The sequence below is a fragment of the Macrobrachium nipponense genome, chromosome 10 (genome assembly GCF_015104395.2).
Source record: "Macrobrachium nipponense isolate FS-2020 chromosome 10, ASM1510439v2, whole genome shotgun sequence".
NCBI lineage: Eukaryota > Metazoa > Arthropoda > Malacostraca > Decapoda > Palaemonidae > Macrobrachium > Macrobrachium nipponense.
This window is the reverse complement of record NC_087204.1, coordinates 35,674,669-35,684,300: the sequence shown is the minus strand read 5'-3', so window position 1 is coordinate 35,684,300 and position 9,632 is coordinate 35,674,669.

Here is a 9,632-nt window from a genome sequence, read left to right as displayed (position 1 = left end):
GACAGGATCCTATGTACTTTCGGATCACGTTGATCTGCAAAGGTTTGCGTCAAACGATGAAGACGTCATTCCATTCACAAAGCATTTATTGAATATATAAAATGTATCAATTAAAAAACGGTTCTCTTTCATACATAGTGTGTTTAACCTCTTCTATGTTAAAAGTTTCTGGAGCACCAGTTATTTTACAATCGAGCATTTGATTTTATTGTTTCGCAACTTCTGCTTTGGATGAAACACAGAAATGAATTTAAAAATGATGCAATAATCATCCCGTTAATGAAGCTGCATTTATATTAATATCCCAACAGACAGACCTTCGATTCTTGATGTTTTGAGATGATAGCTCTGATAATTCGTAGTTTCTGACGTTGATCTCGAGTGTTATAAAAATCACTTGTTTTTAAGTTATTCAAGAACTGTTGAGTTATCTGTTTTTAGCATATATATATAGTATATTATATATATATATATATATTATATAGCATTATATATATATATATATATATATATATATATATATATATATGTATACTATATATATTTATATATATGTATGTATGTATATGTTATCTTTATTATTGCTCTTAAGATATCAGAGTAAACGTTTCTGTTCACGACCGTTTATAAAAAAGCTACATCATTTTATTGTCATCGATATTTACCCAGTAGGAGTTCTTGTCCTTTATTTGATGCAGTGCATGCAGTGTGGAGGCTATGAAGAGCTTGAATGTGTATAATGAAGATCTTTGTAATATTGAATTTCTGCTTTAAAGTAATTTTTTCCCTGAAATGACACGTAATAGCTATCTTTCAATTTAAAAAGTTTTTTATTCTATGCTTTATTGCAGTTTTTCAGTTATTGTTTCCATACGAAAAGTATTTCATAGATACAACACAAAAAAAGAGAGAAAGATATTTAACGCACAGTTTTTACCAATACAAATCTGTCAAAACTGTAGTCAAATTTTTTTTACACATATTGCATGAAGAGTTCTCTTTGCTGAAGGCTTCGTCAGAGCCACAAACCCTCATATGTGTTTGTGATGCCTGATCGTTCAATAAACGTTTTGATATGATTTTATACGATGGAAACGTTTTATTAGTTTGCTTTGGCACAGATTTCCTGGGATTACGTTTGATTGAAATTGGGGACCTTTAGATTTTATCCTCGTCTTTTATACGGCCACTGGACGGGGATATTTCCTCTCTCTCTCTCTCTCTCTCTCTCTCTCTACAAATCCACTTGAGAAAATGCCTTGACGAATTATCTGCAAAGTCTTTTTACAGGTCTCTCTCTCTCTCTCTCTCTCTCTCTCTCTCTCTCTCTCTCTCTCTCTCTCTCTCTCTCTCACTTTTGAACCTCAGAATCTGTCTCTCTTCTGGAAAACCTAGAATACAAATGAAATGAGTAGTGATGCTATAGTCCAGGAAATATGAAGTATGTATAGATGTTCGTGCACGGCTGATTTTGATAATGACGTGATCTTCATTCGTCTTTGATACGAATTATCTGCAAAGTCTTTCTATAGGCCTCTCTCTCTCTCTCTCTCTCTCTCTCTCTCTCTCTCTCTCTCTCTGTAGAGCTTTCGGTCTTGAAATCTTTTTTTTCCTGGAAAAGGTAATATAAAGGGTAATATGGGAAAGAAATAATACTGCCCAAGATTGACAGTTGAATCTGATAAAGGCTTGTTCAGTAATAATAGAAAATTCCCCGGGAATATGATTTTCTCCGAAACTGTTATTTTTTTTACAAGCGTGCCTTCGTTCTCACATGTTCGGAGGTTATAGAGAAAGCGGAGAGAATATGCTCCCATCTTTCTTTTTTTTTTCCACTTTCCTCTCCCCGGGAAATTTTTTTTCGCATAACAAGCAGGGAAGAAGAGCCGCCCGTCCACGCTGACAGTCACTTCTAGATAGACAGATAACGGCAAGAGGAGAGGCACAGACCTAGACGGGAGTGAAACCGAAGCCTTAGGAAACCCCTTTCTCCTATTAGGACACTATCAGATCCTTGTAAATAGAAACGTCCATTAGAGCCTCTTGCAATCGTCTCCCCACCCCCCACTTGTCCCAATATACCCTTACCTATGGGGAGGGGGATGGGGGGGGGGGGGAGTGGGCTTTCCGTGCCCCCACATACCACTTTTCCGACTCTTGTAACTAGCAGTCTGTTGCGAGGAGGAATAGAGGTGGGGGGGTTGGTAGGACGGTGGAAGGGTGAGAGGGTGGTTGGGTGGGAAGTTTGTTCTTGCAAGCAGACTCTTCTGGGGGGGGGGGGTGGGGGGGGGGGGGGGTGAGAGGGGCGTCGTAGGTAGGTAAGAGGGGAAAAATGAAAATATGAGTTTCCGAATGTGAATGCCGGTAGTAATGACGGCAGTTGTTGTTGTAAGGTGCGCGCTATTGAGGCTAAAACGGGTCTCGGGTTAATGGAAATTTCGGCGAAGAAATTGATGATAATGGTGACGCGCGTGAATTCGCTGAATGTGTGTGTTTGTGTGTGTGTGTGTGTTGTAAGCACAACTGCTATTCACAAGTCTCATTTTGTGCCATAGAATATTTTTTTTAAAGAATTATGCATATCTAAGGCTGCGTTTATGGTCTGTTGAAGAAAAACATGCACGTCATGATTTTCCCGTTTTGAAATTTACTCGTGCCCTTTGAACGAATTGTTATACTCTCTTATAGAACAACGTTCAATAAGAGAACTTATTAGACAAAAAAAAAAAAAACTTAGAAATTTATCGACTGGATAAACATTTTATCAATTTTATCCGTATGTTAAAATGATTTCGTAATATTCCAATTTTCATTCTTTTTTTTTTTTAAACAGATGTTGACATATTTTTCGTAAAATATTATTTGGGAAGTCATACCTCCAGCTATTACGCCAATGAAATGGCAAAAGGTTTCTTTCTAACAAGTGTAGCTGGCCTCTAATAAAATATATATATGAAGATCAAATACACCATTTTTAAATATGTTAACTTGAAAAAGATGTTAACATCTTCTTAGACCCTTTTCTAGGAAAGCTACTCGGAAATAGAATAAGCAAAATATGATGGATGCAACTAGTTTCTAAAAAAGCCAGAATCTGTTTGAAAAAGGAAGCTTTATTCTTTATTTAAAAAATAAATATGGTAAGAAATTCCATGCAAAGCTCTCTTAAGAAAATATGAATTTTATCCTCAAAGAATAAAGCTTTTCTCGGCTACTTTATATAATATTTTGTATAAAAAATTACACAACTATTTATTCATTTTTTATTTTTTTTAAAGTAAATAAGGAATCTCCAAAAAATGCACTTGTATAAAACCGTATTCAAAGGGCTCTGATAATCACTAAAATTTCCTCCAGAGAAAAAAAATGTAATTATTGAGGATATTTTTTTTTAAATATCAATATTTTCCTTATTTATAAGCTTATGTTAACTTTCCCTTGTAAAATCTCTATTGAACGAATCACTTGTCTACCCACTGAGAAAAAGAGAAGAAAAGCATTTCCTGGCCACAACAGCTATTGATTTTAGGTAGCCATACGTTACATCCTTAAACACCTTTGCACACGGAAAACCCTCACTTGCTCAGCTAACCTATGTGAATAGCCATGTATACTTGATGGAAAGGAGTATTGATTACACACTTCGGACGCCATATGGCATACTGGATCAAGGGCAAGGTTATAGATTTCCGCTTAATGTTGAAAGAAAGTGGAAATACTTGGTGTACAGCAGAGGGAACTCACTTTTTTTTGGTTCTTTGAATGGTAGACGACATACCAGAAATTATTCATTCTGTCTTTAGCTTTATTTACCTGCATTCTTATACATACGCAAAACGGTTGTAAAAAGTTCAAATATGTATATATTTATGTATGTGTGTGTATGTATATGTGTATATATATATATATATATATATTATATATATATATATATGTGTGTGTGTGTGTGTGTGTATATATATATATATATATATATATATATATATATATATATATATATATATAATTTTTTTTGCATAAGTGTATTGGATGCAAGTGATTGTGCTTTTAAAAGAGGGTGAATATTTTCTGGTATGACATCTATATATATATTATACACGCATTGTTTTATATTATTATAATATAGATATATATATATATATATATATATATCTAATTATATATATATTATATATATATATAATATATATATATTTATATATATATAAGATATATATATTATTATCTTTGTCTGTATACGAAATTTTGTCTGTTTTATGCCTGTATATTCATGAATCTATTTCTAAAACAGAATTAGTATTTTCTGGTAATACGTGTGTGTGTGTGTGAATGTGTTGATTGTTGTTTTTCTTTCCAAGATGGTCTAAAAGAGAATAGTTTGTGCTGTTGCAAGAATTGAGTTATTTAAAGGAATTTTTCAACTGATTCTCTTTTGTGAAGATGTGAAGAATGAACGAGGGAAATAAATGAAAGAAAATACGGTAGAAACTTTAGAGAAGAATTATTGTTTATGTTTCAGATGTAAGTTAATCTTAGTAATAATGTGAGAAATAAAAAACAAACACGTCAGTGTTGTAAAAAGGTTAGCATAGGTAAAGAGATATTAATGTTTTGAGATGATTTGGGTGCGTGGGGAGAGCTGGAAACGAGTGCACTTTTACTATGTTTGTTTCTGTACATTTCTGTGAATATTTATATATAAACAAGTGTTTATGAATATATCAAATTCCGAGGGTAGATGCTGATAAGATATTTTAGTTGTTAATTTGGCGTTGCAAATTATTGATTCTCTTGTTTTATGTAGTTCTCAATACGGAAGAGGTTTCTATTGAGAATATCTCTTAAGATGTAGACTATATTTGCAAATACTATATCTGCGAAACTGGAAGTTCGTGTTATACCATTAGAATCAGTTGTTAAAATATTTAGCCACCGCATATAACTTAGTACGTTCATCGCTGCTTTTTTATATTAATCTAATGATTAGTCTCTCAAGCCGGCATTTTTGTTCTTATTTGTGGTTAATATTACACAAACCTTTCAGTTTAAAAGGAAGCTTGACCATTAAAATAATTTCATATTTACTCATCGCAGTGTTGTCGTGATTTATGACTGTTTATTATTATTATTATTATTATTATTATTATTATTATTATTATTATTATTATTATTATTATTATTATTATTATTATTATTATTATTATTTATTACTTTCCTCGAAGTTTAAGCTTGAAAATGCTATTCCTCTCTCAGGTGACAGCTTTATTTATCATAGCGGATTGGCTAAAAACACTGAAGCTTAATCGAACATTTGATATGACTAAGAGCAGTACATTAGTTTCGTTACTGATGTAATTATAAAAAATTAATGTGTACGTAATTCAGAGAAAATCTCTCTCTCTCTCTCTCTCTCTCTCTCTCTCTCTCTCTCTCTCTCTCTCTCTCTCTCTCGTGCGTCTACCCAATCGCATGCTTAAAAAAAATTTGGTTCTTAATCTTCTATCATCCGTAGGAATCTTGGGTGGGTAAAAGAAATGTTCTGAACTGCCATTTAATTAGAGTTGCCATTGAACACTCTTGAGATTAAATTTTGTTGTCAGTTTTGCCGCTGGACAATCCTATTAAAAACTGACTTAGAATTTTACCTCTGAACCATCCTATTAAAAACTGACTTAGACTTTTACCACTGGACCATCCTATGAAAAACTGCCTTTGAATTTTACCGCTGGACCATCCTATTAAAAACTGACTTAGGATTTTACTGCTGGACCGATCCTATTAAAACTGACTTAGAATTTTTACCGCTGGACCTCCTATTTACCTGAATTGGATTTTTACTGCTGGACCATCCTATTAAAAACTGACTTAGAATTTTACCGCTGGACCATCCTATTAAAAACTGACTTAGAATTCTTTGATCAAGCTTGCCATGAGACTCTACAATGAAGGTTGTCACTGAACTCTCCGATCGCCATTTTCTCGAGCTCATCTACGAAAACCATGACTCCTTATGGCCTGGTACAAAGGGGTTTGGCAGAGAAAGGGAGGAAAAGATGGAAAATCATGAAGTTAGAAATCTCAAGTTTTGTACCCTAGTAGTAATTTATGGAGATGAACCGAAATATGCAAAATACTTTCCCATTTAACCTGAAAAGATTTTTAAATGCAATTTGGAAAACAGTGGTGTTTGAAAGTCTGTGTATGAAATGTCTCGCAAAAATGGAGAGATCGTCAGAAATTTTTTCTCGTTTTAGGAAAGAAAATACGAAATGTTAAAATCGCATGCTGAAACGTGCTAGTTATGAAGAATTATGGAAATAATGACAGAAGCCAAATAGGTGTGAGTAAAGCCTTCAAATATACTGGCTTCGCGTGCGAGCTCAGTCATGGCAGCCAAAGAAAGCAAACGAAGAAAAGAAGAGTTCGTACCGTGTATTTTGGCAATATAGGATTCGCATGCTATGTTGTAGTTTTCATTTTGCCTTATTATAAAGTTATTAAGATGTATTTTACTTTAATTATTCAAAGTCGGCGTTTGAAATGAAGGTATTGATCGTTATACATCAAAGTAATAGTCCATTAGGACTGCTTTTATTGGTTCCCTGTTAAAAAGTAAAGCAATGAAAAGACAGGCGGGGATTTGATATAAAATCGGGAGCGAATGAAATACTGGAAAAAGAGACGTTAATCTAAATTATGTTGTTTGATCTGGAGAGAAGCAGAGATTTTCTTTATTACCGGGATGAAATAAAAGACTTGGATGAAGAGCTGACCTAAACTGTATACCATTTAGTCTTGCATTTTCCTTTTACCGTCGTAACTTCATTTTAAAAAGAGTCTTTGAGCTAAATGCTTCAGGTGAAAGTTCAAATGTTTAACTTTTAACTGTCAACTTACGGCCGTCAAGGGAAAAATATGATTTATGTAAAACCGAACGAAATAAACAGAGCTCTATTTCTTCTGCTTTTTTTTCAAGAAAATAACTGAGATTTTCTTTCTTCTTGTATGAGCCCAAAATAGGGGTACAATTATGTCTGCTTTAAGGAATTCCATTTTTGAGAGAGAGAGAGAGAGAGAGAGAGAGAGAGAGAGAGAGAGAGAGAGAGAGAGAGAGAGAGAGAGAGAGACTTCATCTTCGTCTCTGGTTTTTATTTCATCCTTTTCCTCTTCAAAATTTTTTTTCTTTAAGATTTTTAAGAATCTCCCATGAAAGAGGGACATGTTTTTATTCGTTCCTATTCCCTTAATCTTTTATGTTCCTCTTTTCTTTCGTTTCATATTTAAAGAAAATATTCTGAAAGAAAATGCGGTCTCTTCTTCTTCTTCGTCTTCTTCTTCATCTTCTTCTTCTTCTTTTTCTTCTTCTTCTTTGACAAAGTAAGAATATAACCTGGGCGGCACTAGATATGCATGTGGTCGGATTTTTGCCTGATATATTGTGCAACATATTGCAGACTGCAACAGTCATGATGTCCTTGTTTTGATGCATTTTTTCTGTTCCTAGTCTTTTTGAAATGTAAGGGAACGATCAGATGTTTACTTGTTTATTTCTTTAGTTTTTTTTCTTTACTAGATCGAAGTTTTATTACATGTCTGTCTCTGTCTAGGTAACACAAATGTTTTTACGTTTGAAATTTTGTTTTTCATTTATGTATGCATGCATTTATTTACTTATGTATGCATTTATTTATTTATTTACTTATTTATTTATTTATTTATTTATTTGTGCAGGTACTAGAAAGAACAATCTTTTCGTACGTTCGCAAGAAAGAAGACTGCAATAGAAATTCCAATCAGAAAGGATTTGTATCGTTGGGAGAAAAATATTTATCTTTAAATTGCTTTTGCGACTGTTGTAGAAACATTGTGATTTGGCTATTGCCAATCTTAATAAAAGTAATTTTCTTATATGCCTTGTCTACTATATATATATACACCACACACACACACACACCACGCACATATATATATATATATATATAGTATATATATATATATATAATATATATATATATATATATATATGTCAGATTTCTAAGCTCCCTGAAAGATAATCCTTAAATGACTCATTATAAGTTTCCGTCTATCGGAGATTTTATTGTAATTCCTTTTATTTTACTTCATTTTGAGCTTTTTGTCTAAATCTTGGCAAATATTTCTCCACTTTCAGATGACTGGTGTGATTGTTATATCTAATATTGGCAATTTCTCATACGGTTTGCATAGTATATATTTATTTGACATCTGAAAAATGGGTTCAGTATTTGCGAATTCACGATTTAACTGCTGTTAATCGTAATGAAGGTAATTTCTGAAATGAATTGTCCAGTTTTTCATAGAAAACGTTTCTAGCTCTTTACATTACTTTAAAAAAGAAACGAAGAAAAAAAATCCTCGATTTCCTAATGTCCGATTTGACTGTTGTCAAGCCTAATGAAAGCAATTCCTTAAATGGTTCGTCCGGTGCAATTTTTTTTTTTTCACTTCCATCGGAAACGCTTTTAACGTTGAGTAATTTCTAGTAATTAATCGCGTTCCCATCTTCACGTATTAATCTATTCATTATCCACTCATTTAATCACTTTGCCTTAATGCACTGACACAAAGGCAAATAGCAATTACACTTGAATGATTAACGTACTCACCTGGATAATTAATCTGTCAGAAAGAGGTATTCAGACACCTCGCGTCCTGCCTCTCTCTCCTCTTCCCTCCCGCGCCCCCCCAGGCCCCCCCCCCCCCCCCCCCCCCCCCCCCTTTCCCATTCCATGTCGTCACTTCGCTCCCTGTCTCCTCTCACCCCCTTTACTGCCACTCCACCGCGTTCCACCAACCCTCCCCCCTCTATAATCGTAATAGGTGAATGCACCCGACATTTACCTACCATAATTTTTATCTCATTCATCCCATTGTCCCGTAACTCTCTTTATAATAAATCCAATGAATTCCTTCACACAGATGGTTTTTAATTGTCAAAGGATAATCGTCCTGTGTGGGCTGATGGCCGTGCATTTTGAATGTTTATGTATGCGTGCCTCTGTTTATGTACCGGTTGTTTACATGTGTGCGATGTGTTTGCAAATGTTTGCTTTGTAAATTTGGAGCAGAGACATTGATAAACACAGCATACGCATATGTACACGTCGTACTTCAACATATGCCAAAGGCGCGAGCGTGCCCACGTATTTATCATTGCATTTAGCGAACGCTGATGCGTATAAACGACGGCTGGGTATTATGCAGCGAGCGGCATTGGGCATTTACGCCTGGCGTCACGCGTGGCGTTGGCGTTGGATTATTATAGGCGCCCGTATGCGAGGATCAGCCACGGGTCTGTGTTTACACGTGACCTCGTTTCATGGTGTGTCATTTTGGATGCTACGCTAACACCCTCCCCCGAACCCCCCCCCCCCCCCACCCCCCCCCCACTCAGCCCCCCCTGGTCGCGTCCTCTCCCCACCGTTCCCTCATTCGGAGCGACATCCAAACCGTCGCCCTGTCACCCGATGCGACCGACGGCTGACGAAGCGACGACCGGAACAAATCCCGACCTGTCGGGAAACCGGTTGTACGTGCGCGTAATCTGTCGCCTAGCTTGTTTCAAGGGGGAATTTGGCGTTGCTCGTGGCTTG